Source organism: Coregonus clupeaformis, chromosome 27 (genome assembly GCF_020615455.1).
Source record: "Coregonus clupeaformis isolate EN_2021a chromosome 27, ASM2061545v1, whole genome shotgun sequence".
In the NCBI taxonomy this organism is placed as follows: Eukaryota; Metazoa; Chordata; class Actinopteri; order Salmoniformes; family Salmonidae; genus Coregonus; species Coregonus clupeaformis.
The window spans coordinates 17,176,528-17,197,902 of NC_059218.1; positions in this window are offsets into that span (position 1 = coordinate 17,176,528).

Here is a 21,375-nt window from a genome sequence, read left to right on the forward strand (position 1 = left end):
TGTTCACTTGCGCTATATAAGATGGAAGGGCGTTCCATGCACTATGGCTCTGTGTAATACTGTACATTTCCTTGAATTTGTTCTGGACCTGGGGACTGTGAAAAGACCCCTGGTGGCATGTCTGGTGGGTTAAGCATTTTTCAGTGCTGTGTGTATGTTGACTAAGCAAACAATTAGGAATTACCAACACATTGTGTCACACCTTGATCTGTTTCACCTGTCTTTGTGCTTGTTTCCACCCCCCTCCAGGTGTCGTTCATCTTCCCCATTATCCCCAGTGCATTTATACCTGTGTTCTCTGTTTGTCTGTTGCCAGTTCGTCTTGTCTTGTCAGGTCTTACCAGCGTGCTTTATTGTTTTCCTGTTTTTCAAGTGTTTATTTCCTAGTTTTCCCGGTTCTGACCATTCTGCCTGCCCTGAACCCGAGCCTGCCTGCCGTCCTGTACCTGCCTGACTCTGACCTGATTACGAACCTCTGCCTGTCCTCGACCTGCCCTTTGCCTGCCCCGTGTTCTAATACATTATTATTGAGAACTGTACTATCCGCCTCCTGTGTCTGCATCTGGGTCATATCCTGAGTCGTGATAGTACTAACTGGCCATGACTGACCCAGCAGACTCAGACCAGCTCCACAATGCTGTCTCCCAGCAAGGAGCCACCATTGGAAGACACGAGGAGTTACTGCAATGCCTTATGGAGGGACTCTATACCCTGGCAGAACGCCATGACCAGGCGTTCGATACATTGCTGGAGAAATTCCGCTGATTCCCTACTAGGCAGCGGGATACACCAGTGATCCCCCAGACTCTCAGCAACCCCGCCTCCAGCGGCGTTTCTTCTCAGCCTACCTCAGTGTCCTGAGAACCCTGCTTACCTCCTCCGGAGCGCTATGCTGGAGATTCTGGAACCTGCCGGGCCATTCTCTCCCAGTGCTCCCTCGTCTTCGAGCTGCAGCCTTCTTCTTTCCCCTCGGACCGCTCGAAGATAGCATACCTCATAACGCTGATGTCCGGGAGGGAACTCGCCTGGGCTACGGTGGTGTGGGAGCAACAGTCCTCAGCCTGGAGGAGTTCGTGGCGGAAGTACGGAAGGTGTTCGATTCGCCGTTGTCCGGGAAAGAGGCTGCTCGTAAGCTGCTCCAGCTACGTCAAGACTCCCGTAGTGTGGCAGACCACGAGGTGGATTTTTGCACGTTGGCGGCTGAGAGTGCTTGGAACCTGGAAGCATTGTTTGACATGTTCCTTCACGGATTATCGGAGGTAATCAAAGCTCGCAGCCCGGGAGCTGCCCATGGACCTCGACTCCCTCAAAGCCTTGACCATCCGGATCGATGGGCGGCTACGAGAACATAAGAGGGAGAGGGAATCCGTGCCCTGTCGCCCTCGCTCGTTCTCGATTCCCACCTCGCCTCGAGGAATCCCGGAAACCCCTGAAGTCTACATGTTCAAGTGAACCCGATGTCACCCGAGTTCTCTCTGGAATCACCGAGGGCTGCCGACTCGCCTCCTTCGGAGCCCATGCAACTGGGCAGGGCTAGATTGTCTCCTGCTGAGCGCTTACGCAGACTTAACACCCAGAGCTGTCTATATTGTGGAGCTACGGGACATTTCTTAGCTACCTGCCCATTAAAAACCCAGGCTCATCAAGTAGGTACAAGTATGCTGGTGAGCCGTACAGGGAGTTTTCCACCTTCCATTGCTCGTACCCCTCTCCTTGCTACCCTGTTGTGGGGTGACCGGTCCAAATCTCTCCGGGTGCTCATTGACTCTGGGGCCGACGAGAGCTTTATGGACGCTACCCTGGTGTCGGAGCTAGGTATCGCCACAAGACCCCTCTCCATTCCCAAGGACCTCAGAGCATTGGATGGGCGCTCTATTGGCAAAGTCACCCACACTACGTTTCCCATTGACCTGAGAGTGTCGGGCAGTCACAGTGAGAGTATGCAGTTCCTGCCCATTGAACCCCCTCATGTACTCGTGGTTTTGGGGTTCTCCTGGCTCCAGAGCCATAATCCTCTAATCGACTGGGTTACTGATTTTATCCTGTTTGGAGCCCGTTTTGCCATGCACATTGCTTGAAGTTGGTGCTGCCTGCCCCGGGACGTCTTCCTGCGGGCTTGGGAAAAGCCCCGGACCTCTCCGCCGTTCCCGCGGAATACCAGGACCTCCGGGAGGTTTTCAGCAAGGCCTGTGCCACCTCGCTTCCTCCGCATCAGTCTTATTACTGTGCCATTGACCTTCTCCCGGGCACTACACCTCCTCGGGGGCAACTTTATTCCCTGTCGGGCGACTGTTGGAACATGACCTGTACGTCAAGGCGGAGAAATGTCTGTTCTTTCAAAAGTCAGTCTCCTTCCTAGGGCACCACCTGTCCGCGTCAGGGGTGTTGATGGAGATTGACCACATTTCGGCCTTGCGTAATTGGCCGAATCCAACCACGGTTAAGGAGGTGCAGCGATTCTTAGGGTTTGCCAACTACTACCGGAGGTTTATCCGGGGCTTTGGTCAGGTAGCGGCTCCCATTTCCTCCTTGCTGAGGGGGGGACCGGTGCGACTGCAGTGGTCAGCTGAGGAGGACAGGGCTTTTGGTCACCTGAAGGACCGGTTTACCTCGGCTCCAGTGCTGGCTCATCCGGATCCCTCCTTGGCATTCACAGTGGAGGTGGACGCGTCCGAGGCTGGGATAGGAGCTGTACTGTCTCAGCGCTCGGGTACGCCATCAAAACTCCGTCCCTGTGCTTTCTTTTCGAAGAAGCTCAGCCCGGCAGAGCGCAACTATGATGTGGGGGACCGGGAGCTGTTAGCTGTGGTTAAGGCTCTGAAAGCGTGGAGGCATTGGCTTGAGGGGGCTAAACACCCTTCCTCATTTTGACTGACCACCACAGTCTGGAGTACATCCAGGCGGCGAGGAGACTGAACCCTCGCCAGGCAAGGTGGGCCATGTTTTTCACCCGTTTTGTGTTCACCCTTTCTTACAGACAAATCTATAACCGTATGTCATGCTCTATAAAGGGTTCATAAATATGGCATAACTGTGTGACATAACCACCAATGTAAAATGTGACATTACCCACTATGTTAAATACAGTATGACATAAACCTGTGCTTTATAAAGGGTGGCATAAGCACCTCTTAATAAAGGCTTTATAAATCATGTTAAATTGAGGCTTCACAAAGCATTTATAACCTTGTATTGCATCTTGGTAGAGCATTGCAATGCCAGGAGAGTGGGTTCGATTCCCGGGACCACCTATACACAAAAATGTATGCACACATGACTGTAAGTCGCTTTGCATAGAAGCGTCTGCTAAATTGTACATATTATATTACTCTAAAACATTTCTAGGATGGCCCAACCTCTTTCCATCTTGGATGCATAGCCAAAATTGGACTTGACCTCAACTTTCCCCAAAATGCTGTGCTGCAGGATGACACTCTAAATTTCAGACATGCACAGCAAAAAACGTTGGTAGGACCTTTACAAATATTTTTCAATGTTTTGCCTAATTAAGTTGTTTTCCCAAATCCCTCTTTTTGATTTTCCAGATGTTGGAATCACAACATTAAAGACGATGATTTATCACAGCATTTCAACAAATTGTGCCAAACACAATACAACTTAAGAATTGAGGAAAGCATTTTGTTGACAGCATGGTGGTTTACACTATGTCTACTGTGTGGAATGATGGCTTTACTTGGCTCATCGACTCCTTGTGGTGGGCCAAGCGCCTGCAGGCTGACTTCGGTTGTCAGTTGAACAGTATTTCCTCCGACACATTGGTGCAGCTGGCTTCCGGGTTAAGCGGGTGGGTGTTAAGAAGCGTGGTTTTGCGGGTCATGTTTCGGAGGACGCATGACTCGACCTTCGCCTCTCCCAAGCCCGTTGGGGAGTTGCAGCGATGAGACAAGATTGCAATTGGATATCACGAAATTGGGGAGAAAAAGGGGGTAAAAAACAAACAAAAAAACTGTTCTTTTAGTAAGATGAATAGTACACACAAAATGTCCTGAACAGCTATGATAACACACCATTAGATTATTCAATGTATCGTAAGGCCTTACGGCTATAACACACAAAATGACTGAATGTTTCATAAGGCCTGTAACGGTTGTCAAAAAAGGCAACACAGCATCCCCATACTGGGCACTCTACATGCAATTCGAAATCGTGAACTCGTGAGAAAAAAACGTATGGGTAGATGGGTAACAACAAATCAGATATTGAATATCTCTTTAACCATGGTCAAGTTAATAATTATGCTGTGGAATATGTATTAAACCACCCAGACAGTCATCCTTCTGAACTGAGCTGCAGGACAGGAATGAAATTGCTCAGGAATGTTACCATGAAGCCATTGGTGATTTTAAAACAGCTACAGAGTTCAATGGCTGTGATAGGAGAAAACTGAGGATGGATCAACAACATTGTAGTAACTCTACAATAATGAGCTAAATGACAGAGTGAAAATAATACAAATATTCAGAATAAAAATATTGTAAAACAAGCATCTTGTATGCAACAAGGCACTAAAGTAATACTGCAAAAGAAATACAGCAAAGGAATACACTTTTTGGCCTAAATGCAAAGCCTTATGTTTGGGGCAAATACAATACAACACTGAGTAACTGCCTCCTTATTTTCAAGCATGGTGGGGGCTGCATCATGGTATGGGTATGCTTGACATCGGGAAATAATGGGGAGTTTTTCAGGATAAAAAGAAACGGGATGGAGCTAAGCACAAAGTCCTGGAGGAAAACCTACTTCATTCTGCTTTACACCAGAGACTGGAAGAGGAATTCACCTTTCAGCAGAACAGTAACCTACAACACAAGGCCACATCTACACTGGAGTTGCTTACCAAGAAGACAGTGAATTATCCTGAGTGGCCAAGTTACAGTTTTGACTTATATCTTCTATCAAATTTATGGCAAGACTTAAACTGCTGTCTAGCCATGACCCTCAACATTTTGACAGAGCTTGAAGAATTTTGAAAAGAATAATGGGAAATCATTGCACAATCCAGGTGTGCAAAGCTCTTATAGACTTACCCAAGAACACTCACAGCTGTAACCGATGCCAAAGGTGTTCCTAAGGTGTATTGAGTCAGGGAGCTGAATACTTATGCAACAACTATATTTTAGTTATTACATTTTTTATAAATAAATACAAAACATTCAAATTTTTCTACCACTTTGACAGAGTATTTTGTGTAGATTGTTGACAAAAAATGACATTTAAATCTATTTTAATCCGACTTTGTAACACAATAAAATGTGAAGAAATCCAAGAGGTCTGAATACTTTTGCAAGGCACTGTAGGTCAGCAACATTTAACATTAGCCATACTCCTACTGTAACATTAACTCCGACACCGGCTCTCCACTGGCCGCCTAAAGCAGTACTCACACTGGCTAACCCAGAAGTAGTAGTATCGACCATGTACATATAATAACTCAAACGCTGAAGCTAAGAGAAAAAAACTATGAAAAAAACACAGTACTATGAGCAAAGACACTGCTTTCATGCTCACCACGACCAAGGAAAGGCAGTCTCTTTGGACCACATCAACATTGGCTTTAATTAGCATCTCTTTGGTCCTCTGACTTGAGCTCAACGAAGGTAAACAAAACTGGGTCCTTCCTTGTTCCTTCAGCGCTGTGGAACGATGACGTCAGGGCTGCGCTACAGCTAGGATATAAACACAAGAAACTATGATGAGCGTTTTAGCTAACAACAATTAGCGGCACATTATCACCGAATTGAGAGACATGGAAGCGACCATCCCTTTTTATGGAGATAGCGAGCGATGGTCTCTTTTTCTCCAGTGTCTCTGAGTCTGGAGGTCTGGGAAGTCCAGGTGGTCTGGAAGATCTAGTAGTCCAGCCATCAGCGTCGGCTCCAGCGGGTCTAGCCACCCAGCTCATGGCAGAAGCTCAGTGGGGCTAGGAGGGGAACAACGGGAGCAGAGGGACTCAGAATCAACCATTCCTTTTAAAAACGGTGAAGAGCGTGGAACTCCTCTGGGTCCGATGACGTCCTGGTTAGCCCCGGTGAGGTCTGCATGGTACCCCGACAAGATCAGTCTTCTACCTCGGTCGCAGAACCCCGTAAGAGTGAATTTGGATGCTTTTTATGCCAGCCATAGTCCAACCTCCGCCACCGGCGGGAACCACAGCAGCCTTGTCAGCTGGCTGCCTTGTCCATGGAGGCGGATAGGCGGGTGTGGCTCCTAATTGCCTGGGGAAGAAGCACAACAAAAACACCGCTACCCATGCTTAGGGCTGAGATGGTCACGAAATTTCATCAGCCGGTGATTGTCAAGCAAATAACTGTCGGTCTCACGGTAATTGACCTTTAATTAACATAAACACATTCAGCATCTCCTGGCTTCCACACATAGCCTACAAGCCAATTTAAAAAGTCTAATAAATCCATGTAATATAGCCTACACCTTCACAATAAATCCATTATTTATTTTAGACAGGTCTAAAGAAACATGATATGAAGAAAATGTAATCTATTTCAGAAGAAAATAATAGCATACTCTTGAGCTGTACTTATGTTAGGTCCTGATGAGTCTATGCCAAATGGCTGTGGGCTACAATAGTTCACTTAGCAGACAAGATTTGCTAATAATTCCGTGGCATTATTTTATATTATGAAGAATACAATTGAACAAAGCTGAATAAAATATAAATATTTTCTCCAAACGATTTGAGGGAGTGCGCACATGCGGCTATTCTGTGTTGAGCGGTTAACAAATAAATAGGTACTCCTATATGCTTAATTTAGAGTTGTTCATGTAACTTTAGTTGTTCTACAAACGTTGGGCTATATGTTTTGATTTTTAATACATTGTAAGGCTGCATGATGACACTCTGATGATGATTTGAAAAAAGTCGCTTTAAAGGCATGAGCTCTGCTTTGTTTTTTGGCAGGCTGTACACACTCCAATAGTCTCTCATTCACAATTTGACAAGCACTTGATAATGCCTTGAATTTCAAGGCGGCATCCCCTTTGTGGCCGTAATGCACCCTAAAAACATCCATGCCTTTTGCAGCCCGGTGTGCTGCGTTGTGCCCTTCTCCATGAGTGTGATGCACAATCCGAAGTGTCTCTCACTCACACAGCTCTCCGTCATGTGATCGGGTCTTCTCACAGGCTACAAGTGAAGACAGACACATCGGGGACGCAACTGCGCGCTTCCTTATCCAATTCCGAGGCACATATGGAAGATATTGGAAGAGCTGTCCACATTTACTTTTCATCAGCCAACCAGATGAGGTAGGCATAACGAACAGCAAAAGCACTAGCCTATGTCAATCTACTATCCCCCATACTACAAAAATCTACCTATTCTATTCTGTGCGAGAAATAAATATTCCAAACATAGTCTGGGACAGTTGTGGGATGCGATAGATCCCAAATTAATACAACCACTAGCATCCCCAAAAATGTTTTATGCAATGTGGCTACCGCAACAGATCAGAACATTTAGCTTAAAATGTTCATAAACTATTAGGCTATTTCTTCACATTATAAGCGCAGCAATGCGCACATGGTAGTAGGCTATAAGCGCAAATGTTCCATTAGAGGAAAAGACCATTTTCCAAATTGACCGCAAATGAAATTATGCATATAATGCTTTTATTATAAAGATCCTTCTTTTTTTCTTACCAGGACTAATGGGCTGCCCAAGGGCTGGCGCTTTCCTTCACCATCTCACTGTCCAGCATACCTTGGAGTAGGGTACGGAGCTCCGCGTAGAGGCTGGAAGGAATGGGTCTGTACTGTTCTCATACCGTGGGGAGGCATCGCCAGTGGGGATCTGGTGCAACACTGCGCTGGTGCAGCTGAAGTCTATGTCATGGGCTGCGAAGACGGAGGTCCATTCTTGGAGTAGAGATGTCAGCTGCCCTTGTTCCCCAGGTGACAGCCCTTCTCCCTGAAGAGACAGTGCTGGGTGTTCACCAGCGGGGCTCGCACTGACTGGCCGGACATCCACCTCCTCCACAGAGGGCTCTAGGGTCTTCAGGACCAACTCTGTGTGTCTCTGTATGTCCTAAGGGTCCAACTAAAACACAGGCCAGAGGACGCCTTTGTGTTAGTTCAATAGGGTATGGGTTAGGGTTACATACTCTCTCGGGGTACTCTACCTCCCTGTATCTGGTTTAAGGTCTTGGCCACCAGCCACTCATTGTCTGCATCCTCAATACTTTCCACTAGGACAAAGCAGTCTGGGGTACCAGCCCCCTGTCCACAGGAGAATCTCGGTCTCCTGGGGGATCCAAACTAGAGCCTGCTTCTGGAGTTTGATGACCCTTCTGAGCTTGATGGGGGCCTTTGCTATGCCCACTCTCTGGCAGACCACGAATGCCTTCTCCCAGGCTGCACCAGCCGTCGATGGAAAGGTTGACTTGAAGGCCGCCATCCCTGGATGACCATTCTGGAAGAGACTTTCCCAACAATCGGTAATCACGCTAATTCCAAGTATTGCATAGCTAGAATTCATACAATCGTCCTTCACAACCACTACACCCTTTTCTGTTACCTTCACTCCTCCAATCTTGAAATCCATGATGGCATAGCCAACATAAGGAATGTGTAGTCCCTTGGCGGCCTTCAGCATCAGCCAGGTAATGTCATCAGCTGCTTGGATTCGTCTCCCTGAAATGTTTCTGGAATAAAGAATAGCTGAACAAGGTGACTTGGGAACTGGTATCTATTATACACGGAATCTTCTTCACAGAGAATAGCCTGTTTTACCGCAGTCTCTGTATACAGGTTGGCCTTGGGGGTCCCATTCGAAAGCCTGTGCTCCGTGGGGCATGCTGGTGGCTGGCCTCCAAGACCTGGGCTGAAGCGGTGCTTCCCTTGGCTGGGGCAGGCTGGGTGCTGGCTTCCAGGACCTGGGGTTTGGAGGTGGTTCCTGTATCAGTTGGGGCTGTGGGGTAGGTGGCTGGGGGTTTGCGAGTGAGACGGTTGATAGTTGTCCTCGGATTTCGTCCACTAGTGACTTCCCTAGTGCTGACATCTGGTCTTTTAATGCTTGTTGGAGTTCTACACGCAGGGACTCGTACAGCTGGTACCAATCCTGTGTGGGTGGGGCCGTTGTGGGGGCTGGCCTAGGAGCTGGTGTTGAGGCTGGTGGCTGTGAAGGGGTGGCGGTGTAGGCATGGCACGCCCACGTGTTTCCATTCTTCAGCAGCTCTTTTTCCAGAGTCTTGGTCTCGGTACAGGCTTCCGTTGAAGGTCATCACGGGTACACGGCGGATAAGGCGCTGGACTTTTACTTGGCCATCTGATAGCTTCAATGCAAAACTGGTCCCGCAAACATCCCATCATTTGGATCAGCCTGGGTCGGGTCCTTTGCTTGCCACCTGTAATGTAACTCACAGAAACGGAGAGTGAAAACCCCCAACCCCTCTTCAGCACCCTGCATGCAATAACTTTTTTTGAAATTGAGTATCTTAATGTCTGTGGTAGTGTCCAAATACCAATACTTGAGTCCTAAATAGTAGGCTGTTTGAGTGTGCGAAAAAAATAAGGTTTAATAGTGTGCGTCATTTCGAAAATCGAGTATACTTGAAATGACCGGATGTCATACTAAAATGTGGATGCTCTACTGAAATCAATGAATAGCAGGAAACAACACAATCACGCATGAAACATTCTGAGTATGCGAAAATAGTACACTGCTCAAAAAAATAAAGGGAACACTTAAACACATCCTAGATCTGAATGAATGAAATAATCTTATTAAATACTTTTTTCTTTACATAGTTGAATGTGCTGACAACAAAATCACACAAGAATTATCAATGGAAATCAAATTTATCAACCCATGGAGGTCTGGATTTGGAGTCACCCTCAAAATTAAAGTGGAAAACCACACTACAGGCTGATCCAACTTTGATGTAATGTCCTTAAAACAAGTCAAAATGAGGCTTAGTAGTGTGTGTGGCCTCCACGTGCCTGTATGACCTCCCTACAACGCCTGGGCATGCTCCTGATGAGGTGGCGGATGGTCTCCTGAGGGATCTCCTCCCAGACCTGGACTAAAGCATCCGCCAACTCCTGGACAGTCTGTGGTGCAACGTGGCGTTGGTGGATGGAGCGAGACATGATGTCCCAGATGTGCTCAATTGGATTCAGGTCTGGGGAACGGGCGGGCCAGTCCATAGCATCAATGCCTTCCTCTTGCAGGAACTGCTGACACACTCCAGCCACATGAGGTCTAGCATTGTCTTGCATTAGGAGGAACCCAGGTCCAACCGCACCAGCATATGGTCTCACAAGGGGTCTGAGGATCTCATCTCGGTACCTAATGGCAGTCAGGCTACCTCTGGCGAGCACATGGAGGGCTGTGCGGCCCCCCAAAGAAATGCCACCCCACACCATGACTGACCCACCGCCAAACCGTTCATGCTGGAGGATGTTGCAGGCAGCAGAACGTTCTCCACGGCGTCTCCACGGCGTCTCCAGACTCTGTCACGTCTGTCACATGTGCTCAGTGTGAACCTGCTTTCATCTGTGAAGAGAACAGGGCGCCAGTGGCGAAATTGCCAATCTTGGTGTTCTCTGGCAAATGCCAAACGTCCTGCACGGTGTTGGGCTGTAAGCACAACCCCCACCTGTGGATGTCGGGCCCTCATACCACCCTCATGGAGTCTGTTTCTGACCGTTTGAGCAGACACATGCACATTTGTGGCCTGCTGGAGGTCATTTTGCAGGGCTCTGGCAGTGCTCCTCCTGCTCCTCCTTGCACAAAGGCGGAGGTAGCGGTCCTGCTGCTGGGTTGTTGCCCTCCTACGGCCTCCTCCACGTCTCCTGATGTACTGGCCTGTCTCCTGGTAGCGCCTCCATGCTCTGGACACTATGCTGACAGACACAGCAAACCTTCTTGCCACAGCTCGCATTGATGTGCCATCCTGGATGAGCTGCACTACCTGAGCCACTTGTGTGGGTTGTAGACTCCGTCTCATGCTACCACTAGAGTGAAAGCACCGCCAGCATTCAAAAGTGACCAAATCAGCCAGGAAGCATAGGAACTGAGAAGTGGTCTGTGGTCACCACCTGCAGAACCACTTCTTTATTGGGGGTGTCTTGCTAATTGCCTATAATTTCCACCTGTTGTCTATTCCATTTGCACAACAGCATGTGAAATGTATTGTCAATCAGTGTTGCTTCCTAAGTGGACAGTTTGATTTCACAGAAGTGTGATTGAGCAGTGGGTATGTTTAATAGTATTTAACATTTCGAAAATCAAGTATGGTTTAAATACCAGGATGTTATACTAATTTCGGCTCTTCATCTAGTAGATTTCGATGCACACTTTTCCACAATGCATTGGAAGAGGTGGACTGCGAGTCTTCAAGTAGCCAACAACAAAACTACGCTACTTAATTGGGAAGATGCCCAAAGCTTCTGCGGTGGGTGTTCAAATGTAGGCTAAGTAGTTTTTGTTCTCCTTAAAATGATCACAAGTATTGCATTGTATGCTACATCTTTGAAAACTGAAGTATTTTTTTATTTTATTTTTACCCAGTGGATTTTTGTTTTCTCACTGAAAAGTGTTTCTTGTTCTCTTGGCCTTCGTCAGAGCTTTTAAACTAAACAATCTTTTGATTTCTGAATGTGTCGGCACCGGGGACTGGGGATGTTGCTGTGTTATTGATGTCATGTTGAGCAGGCCTTTTATTTTAGTTTTGTAGGCTAGGCTACCTATTTAATTATTTAATTTATGGATCAAGCCTTAGCAGTCATTCTGATCTTGTTCCCAATGATTAGTGCTTTAGTTTATTATGTTGCTGTCCAGCGGTTCTGAATTTGCAATGCACCCGTCTGTCCACGTTTTTCTGTGCAATAGCATTTTGATTTGAACATTTGAAAAAAGTTTGTGTGTACTAGGCTATTTGATTTACACACTATTTGATTTAATTGATATATGTTACAGCACTTTGGCTATACGCATGTCAAAAATGTATTTGCATTTTAATGAGGGAAATAAGTATTTGACCCCCTCTCAATCAGAAAGATTTCTGGCTCCCAGGTGTCTTTTATACAGGTAACGAGCTGAGATTAGGAGCACACTCTTAAAGGGAGTGCTCCTAATCTCAGCTTGTTACCTGTATAAAAGACACCTGTCCACAGAAGCAATCAATCAATCAGATTCCAAACTCTCCACCATGACCAAGACCAAAGAGCTCTCCAAGGATGTCAGGGACAAGATTGTAGACCTACACAAGGCTGGAATGGGCTACAAGACCATCGCCAAGCAGCTTGGTGAGAAGGTGACAACAGTTGGTGCGATTATTCGCAAATGGAAGAAACACAAAATAACTGTCAATCTCCCTCGGCCTGGGGCTCCATGCAAGATCTCACCTCGTGGAGTTGCAATGATCATGACAACGGTAAGGAATCAGCCCAGAACTACACGGGAGGATCTTGTCAATGATCAAGGCAGCTGGGACCATAGTCACCAAGAAAACAATTGGTAACACACTACGCCGTGAAGGACTGAAATCCTGCAGCGCCCACAAGGTCCCCCTGCTCAAGAAAGCACATATACAGGCCCTTCTGAAGTTTGCCAATGAACATCTGAATGATTCAGAGGAGAACTGGGTGAAAGCGTTGTGGACAGATGAGACCAAAATGGAGCTCTTTGGCATCAACTCAACTCGCCGTGTTTAGAGGAGGAGGAATGCTGCCTATGACCCCAAGAACACCATCCCCACTGTCAAACATGGAGGCATTGAAAATGGGTCGTGGATGGGTATTCCAGCATGACAATGACCCAAAACACACGGCCAAGGCAACAAAGGAGTGGCTCAAGAAGAAGCACATTAAGGTCCTGGAGTGGCCTAGCCAGTCTCCAGACCTTAATCCCATAGATAATCTGTGGAGGGAGCTGAAGGTTTGAGTTGCCAAACGTCAGCCTCGAAACCTTAATAACTTGGAGAAGATCTGCAAAGAGGAGTGGAACAAAATCCCTCCTGAGATGTGTGCAAACCTGGTGGCCAACTACAAGAAACGTCTGACCAAGTACTAAGTCATGTTTTGCAGAGGGGTCAAATACTTATTTCCCTCATTAAAATGCAAACCAATTTATAACATTTTTGACATGCGTTTTTCTGGATTTTTTTGTTGTTATTCTGTCTCTCACTGTTCAAATAAACCTACCATTAAAATTATAGACTGATAATTTCTTTGTCAGTGGGCAAACGTACAAAATCAGCAGGGGATCAAATACTTTTTTCCCTCACTGTATGTATGTATGTATGTGTATATATATATATATATATACAGTTGAAGTCGGAAGTTTACATACACTTAGGTTGGAGTCATTAAAACTCATTTTTCAACCACTCCACACATTTCTTGTTAACAAACTATAGTTTTAGCAAGTCTGTTAGGACATCTACTTTGTGCATGACACAAGTAGTTTTTCCAACAATTGTTTACATACAGATTTTTTCACTTATAATTCACTGCATCACAATTCCAGTGGGTCAGAAGTTTACATACACTAAGTTGACTGTGCCTTTAAACAGCTTGGAAAATTCCAGAAAATGATGTCATGGCTTTAGAAGCTTCTGATAGGCTAAATGACATAATTTGAGTCAATTGGAGGTGTGCCTGTGGATGTATTTCAAGGCCTACCTTCAAACGCAGTGCCTCTTTGCTTGACATCATGGGAAAATCAAAAGAAATCAGCCAAGACCTCAGAAAAAAAATGGTAGACCTCCACAAGTCTGGTTCATCGAAATGCCTGAAGGTACCACGTTCATCTGTACAAACAATAGTACACAAGTATAAACACCATGGGACCACCCAGCCATCATACCGCTCAGGAAGGAGACGCGTTCTGTCTACTAGAGATGAACGTACTTTGGTGCGAAAAGTGCAAATCAAGATATATTTCACATAATTGGTTAAGGAAAACTGTGAGAAATAAAAAAAGTATATCAGTTTCATTTGAGGACCAAAGGATTGACAGCCGTCCCATATAGATTGCAAAATAGTTGGGAAGAGATTTTTGACGTACCGATCCCATGGCATAGTGTTTATGAACTGATACGCAAAACGACACCGGATTCAAAACGTAGAATCTTTCAATTTAAATTATTATATAAAATTGTTGCTACCAATAGAATGTTATTTATATGGGGGATACAATCTTCCCAGCTCTGCAGATTTTGCTGCGAAGAGACAGAATCATTAGATCATTTGTTTTGGTACTGTCCATTTTTTGCTTGTTTTTGGACACAGGTCCAGGGGCCTGTTGCACAAAAGTAGAATTAAGACATCCGGGATAAATGACTCAGCTGAGCTCAATGAAGCCAAAACATGTGCGTCCAGGCTTAATTGGTTGCACAAAGACCAAGCCAGGATGAGCAGACACGGATTCATTAAGCCAGGTGAAACCAATCCTGGATAGGTGCGCTCCACGGCTCACTCAAATAGACCCCGCCACAGATCACAGATTAACTGATTTACCATGGCAACTAGAGCCGCGTACTTTTCCCCCGTCGGAAGCACAAATCCTCATGGAGGCATACGAGGAGGTAAAAGATATAATTAAGAAGAAAGGCAACACCGCCACAGTGATAAAGCAAAGAGAAAAAGCGTGGCAAAGTATTGCAGACCGCCTGAATGCGTAAGTAGTGCACAATTACACACTCACCGCTCCGCTGAAACATCACAATTACAATTCAAATATTTAATTCACATCTCCAAAAATGCAGTTGTACTGTAATTATGAAACGGTTAAATTTTTTAATTGAAATGCACTGCAGATATGAGTGAAATTGTGTAAAGTAACTCCATCACACTGTATAAAGCTATGATAAATTTTTGATATTTTTACTGAAAACAAGACAAAAATACCAAGTAATTTTTGCAGTGTGACTCCATTAAATGTGTGTGTGTGTGTGTGTGTGTGTGTAGATTAAACATGAACGGGCCAAAACGGACATGGCAGCAGGTCAAAATCAAATACAAGAACATTCTGCAGAATGGTATGGTCCCTGACTAATATTTAACAAAGCACAAGCATATATTGTACCCAGAAGGTGCCTGCTCACACATTGTCTGTACTGTTTTAGCAGTGAAAAAGAATACCCACAGACAAGGCACGGGTGGTGGGTCACCAAAGGCTGACCTTACCCCAGCAGAGGACATGGCCTTGGAGCTAAATAAAAGGCAGGCCCGTCTTAGAGGGATCCCTGGGGGAAAGAGACGAGCATAGGTTCCTCCCAAGATGCCACCCGCTTCATTCAAGGTATGTCCTTCCATCTCTACATGGGATACAACCACATTCATATTGAATCAATTTGGACTGTCTGACTTTGGTTTACCTATTGCCTTGCAGTGTCTGGCAGCACTGTGTTCCTGTTAGAGCCACCAGCACAAGCACCAGACGATGCTGATCCAGTGAGTACTCCATCAAAGGCATACTGTAGGCCTGGCATGTCTTGTCTACTAGCTTCAATATGAATCCGATTAAATGTGATAGGGTGAAGGCCCCAGTGCAGCAGCAACAGCACATGATGGAGACGATGATGAGGAGGAGACCATCTCTCTGGATTCCAGAAGGCATGAGGTATCATGTTAAGACTGTGAAAGTACTATTTACTCTACAATGGTGAGGAGTCCTCATCAAAATCAAAAAATCTAATTTCTTTTACAGGACCCAGATGCTATACAGTGGGAAAACCAGCCTGGCAACATAGTGCGTATTAATAAAAGGACACCACATCCTGCCAAATTCCAGCTGCGCTAATTGTATTGTGTTCACAGAGCTCACAAGCTATCAGAAAGTTGTATGGCAACCACCTCCGGCGCCAAATAGAACTGGCAGACATAGACATTCAGTACAAGAAGAAAAAGATGGAAAATCTTGCACTGGAGTCTTTCTAAGGTTTTTTTATTTTCCCAGCAATCAGTACAACCAAGTCATCGTTATGAGGCATCGCCCTCTTTTGCCCACCCCCAGCACCAGGTGTGGCCACTAGCCTATATGAAGGCCCAAAATTGTGTGTTCCTTTCTGCTCTGACAATGGCATGCCCATTCGTGCGAGATGTGGTGGATGAAGAAGCACTTGTGCTGAGGAGAGCCTTCAGGCGAGAAAGGGTCTTCAGGGACCGGTTGGACCCACTGGCCTTCCCTGATGACCATCTATATGAAAGATACAGGTTTTCTGCAGATGGCATCAGGTATCTATGCAGACTACTGGGTCCCAGGATTAAGCACCGCACTGCACGGAGCCATGCACTGAGTGTGGAGCAAATGGTTTGTGTGGCCTTGCGCTTTTTTGCTAGTGGAGCCTTCCTGTACTCAGTGGGGGATGCAGAACAGCTGAACAAGGCCACAATTTGCCGCACAATAAGGAGTGTGTGTCTGGCTATCAAAGCATTAGCAGATGTCTTCATCTCCTTCCCTGGCCACAGAAGACTCTGTGACATCAAAGAGGAGTTCTATAGGATTGCAGGTAAGAGGATCTACAAATTACAGGACAACTGTTAACACATAGTAGGATACTCATTACTTTGTGTGACAGGTTTCCCCAATGTCATTGGTGCAGTGGACTGCACACACATAAGGATAAAAGCCCCCTCAGGTGCCCATGAGGCCGATTTTGTGAATAGGAAATCCTTTCACAGCATTAATGTTCAGGTGAACATAACTTTTTGATATTGTCCATTGACGAACACTCTGCATTGCCAGTGATGTGCATTGATTGGTGTAATATTCCTCATCTTATGATTTCAGATGGTCTGCAATGCTGACTGTGTGATCAGCAATGTTGTGGCAAAATGGCCTGGCTCAGTCCATGACTCCAGAATCTTTCGGGCCTCTGAAATCTATCAGTGCCTATCCAAGGTAAGCCACACAACCCCTATTTATAACCATCATGGCTGTGTCAAGAATATCACTGTGTTTATGAGGTAGTAATGATGAGATTTTGTGTTGACAGGTGAATTCTCTGGTGTGTTGCTGGGAGACAGGGGGTATGGCTGCCAGCCTTTTCTCCTGACACCTTTCACAGACCCCCAGGAAGCACAGCAGGCCTACAACCATGCCCATGCCAGGACCAGGGCCAGAGTTGAAATGACCTTTGGCCTCCCTGAAGGCACGCTTTCACTGCCTTCACAAATTAAGGGTCAGCCCTGTTAGGGCATGTGATATTACTGTGGCTTGTGCTGTCATCCACAATGTGGCCTGCCTGAGGAAGGAGAGGGCCCCAGAGTGCCACCAGCCATGGACTGGGACAATCCGGCAATCTTCCCTGATGACGACAGTGGTCGGCTGCTGAGGGACCAATATGTGTTGAATTATTTTAGTTAGTATGTGTGCTTTCAATTTTGGTTAAATATGTCCTGCGGTGGCAGAGGAATTTGGGTTTTTGGAGTTCGTTTTTTACGAATTTGGCCTCTTATGATGTTTGTGCGGTATACTGTGTGTAATACAAGGCTGCAGGGAGGCTACTGCATCCATTCATTTGTCTGTTCAGTTGATGTGTATGGATTTGTCCTGCATTTATTTTAGTGTGCAGACATGCAGGGTGTGTTATATACAGACCTTTGAATGTGTATGTATCATTTTGTATAATATGCTTGGATTCTGTGCTTTCCATCTTGTAGAGTCACTGTGACTTCAGTTTCGAAAGGAGCTGATGGTTTACCTGCTTTTGTTTTGTCCTTATTCAATAAAGGAACATAATGTTACACATTGTGTTTTTATATTCATATGGAATGTGTATTTGTTTATATGACAGAGTACTAGGGCCACACTGAAGAAAAAAGGATAAAGTCATAAATTTATGAGGCTGGTTCTTTCTGCAGAAAAGCTACATTGTTTTTACAGTTTTGATACTTATGACAATGTGATACTTAATATTCTGGCACATCAGCATGTCTTTGTTTATGAAACCATACTGAAGTACAATTTCACGAAATGCCCCACATCTGTCATTTTAACAACTGTCCTCCTTTAAAACAACTGGTTACAATATTATGACTTGTGTTTTTTTCCCCTCTGTGGCCCTAATATTCTATCATTTTATATATAGCCTTATAGTCTATGGGAAACTGTAAATTATCTAATGATAGCAACATCATCTAAAAATCATTTTTTATCCAAAATCATTGAAATTAATGATCACAAACGTTTAAATAATGACAGTGGGTCTAGTTATATGTGATAACAATGTATAGTGAGCAGTGAAATAACTATTGGTTTCCATTTGTGGTGACTGCTGACTGACATTAGGGATGAGATTAAATAGATCCTGGAATTTAGCCTGGTCTGGAGCAGGCTAGCTCCACAGAATAAATCTCCATGGTAATTTATACCATAACATATCCTCCTGCCCCCTATCCATCTTTAGTGCAACCGGATTACGGATCAATTGAGCCAGGATCACCAAGATATCCTGGCTTAATCCCTTATCCTAGTTTTGTGCAACAGGCCCCAGGAATGGCTAAAGGATTGCAATATTTACCTGGAGCTAACCTTGCAGATAACATTACTGGGTGATCTGAAAAGTCATAGTCAATCGATCATTAACATAATAATACTTTTAGCAAAAATGTTTATTTTCAATTTACAACCTGTAGAAACAATGAGAATAGAAAGGTTCAGAACTTTTGTAAGACATCACAGTACAGTTGAAATATATATGGCAAATAGAAATCCTATATGGATGGTGTTAAGAGATAGATGGGAGGTGTTGAATGGAATTGAAGGATGGGACTAATAACAACTAACAACAAATAATAACAAGATAACTAATAATGTAAGCATACTGTGTCCATAATAAGTATATAGGTTGTAGGTTGGGAGCTTTTGTGAAAGAGCACAGTTAGAAAGATATGGCATATAGAAGCAAACCGGATGGACATCATGAAAATGATCGGAGAGGTTGAGAGTAGAAGAAGTTCAGGAGAAAAAACAAACAAAATATAATTATTGTAAAAGTGACTGTGTCCATAAAATGTAGATAGTAAGTATAAGCTGGAAGTAGAGGCTTAAGCATTGTTGTTCACTAGTTTACTCCAAGTAGGGAAATGGTGGCGGGGTTGGAAAGTAATAAAGGGGAATATACTGTATATATATTTTTAAAGGATATGTATGTATGTATGTATGTATGTATGTATGTATGTATATAAACAAACAAACATGGGGGATTGGAAGTGATGCAGACAATTACATTGATGGAAATTACAATCTATCTGCAATATTAAGCTGATCTACCCCCCCCCTCCAAAAAAAGAACAAAAAAAAGAAAATCAATAGATAGAGCTGTTTAAGTAACCCATCAACTGCTCTCTTTATAAATGGAGTAAGTCATGTCAGAAGCTAGCATATTAATTTTTTACCAACAAAAGCTGCAAATTCTAATAAATCTACATCACATTTTGAAGTTCCTTTTTTTCCTTGCTTTGTCTAACAACCAGTGCTTTTTTTGAGCAGGCACCTCTTCGTTTTGGACTGTTTCGTTCTGGAACCTATTTGACCGGATCCGATACCTCTGGTGGCATGAAAAATAATTTTCACTTTTTGCAATGTAAAACTTTTAATGAAAGCGATCAAAGTTCATTTGAGTTGCCTCTTCGTTAATTCTCCTGCCCCCACAAAAAAACTATGTGAAAAGTAGATTTTTAGCCTCTGCCTAGTATTCTAAGAGTTGATTCGGATTGGGCTGGCCCAGGTTTATGGTTTGCACAACATTGTAACCTATGTTTGAGACCGTGGCTGTGTGAGAAGTGCACCAGTATATCTCACATAACTAGAATGAGATTCACTTTCTATGATCTCTCTCCCTCTCTTCTCTGATAAACATGAGCCCACAACTCTCATCTGTCCAGCGTTGCACTTCATCATTTATTTCCTTAAAGAATCTCGCGAAAGTTTCTGAAGGAACTGCAGCACCCCTGATAAATTGAAATAAATTTGCCAAAGTTATAGAATTACTGCTGTCTGTTCAGAAATAAAGGAAATCATTCCGAATAGCCTACTATATCATGAGAAGGCCTATAATTTACCACAGAGCATCAATAGCTTATTTGTAAAATTAGCCTAGCTGTGGATTGTAGCCCAATAACAAGAAATAGCCTACAGTCGGGAAAGCGCTATAAATCTGTCAGTGAAAAAACAGCATGCAGACAAAACAGGCCTTTCGCAATATTTAAAATAGAAATCAAGGGAAAACACAGGTTGGAAAGCAAATGTCTCCTGCTGAAAAGAGAAGACTATGCTGTACACTACCAAGCGGGGTGGGCGGGAGACCTTTCAGCAGCAGGCGCATGGGCTAGGGTGCTGAACAGGGCGGGACTAGAGCTGAACTTTATTCAAATCCTCTGCGATATCGCTACACGAGTGACCAATCGAAGCTCACCATAGCTTCCAAACCCCTACTGGATTGGCTGAAAATGGCTGTTGATACGTAGCACTACCTAGCTTGCTCGATTGTTTTAGCACCCATATGAGGGCGAGGCTAGCGTGGGTAGACCAGTGCCGCTTGTATAGTGTAAACGCTCTGTGAATCATCTTTATGTTTGATGTAAACAACAGTCTTATTTGTTGGCATAATTATAAAAGCATTTTTAGGCTACCTTATTGAGGTCCTTCCATTTCATAAATTGGCCCCTGGGTCTCTGCAATAGTAAATCATTTGAACACACAAATAGAAAATGATCATGTGAAAACTGTATATCATACTGTAGGTCGCATGGAAAAAGTCATTATTCATGAATAAACCTTACCATTCAGACTATAAAGTGTAGGTTATATGCAATAGCATTTGAATATAATATAACAAATAATAATATAATAGCTTTATAATAGATTAGAATAACTGTACAATAGAAAATAAGAGTAGATTCACTTTATTTTTGGGAAATGTCTTTTCCCAGAGATTCTGTCAAGCTGCAAGAGAACATTACCTATGCAAGGTCAACCAGGGAGGAATGTTGCCCTCCTCTTCCTTTAGTGACAAGGCAGGCTAAATAAAGGATGTTGTCAAAATAATGTGCAGAGCAGTTCACCATCATGAACGAGGCGTGGTGAGTAGGCGTCCGCATGCTTTCCAACCGAAACAGTTTGTGCATACAGTGCCTTCGGAAAGTATTCAGACCCCTTGACTTTTTTCACATTTTGTTACATTACAGCCTTATTCTAAAATTGATTAAATAAAACAATTCCTCAGCAATCTTTACACAATACCCTATAATAAAGCGAAAACAGGTTTAGATTGTTTTGCTAATTAAAAAATGAATAGTAATAATTCCTTATTTACGTAAGTATTCAGACCCTTTGCTATGAGACTTGAAATTGAGCTCAGGTACATCCTGTTTCCATTGATCATCCTT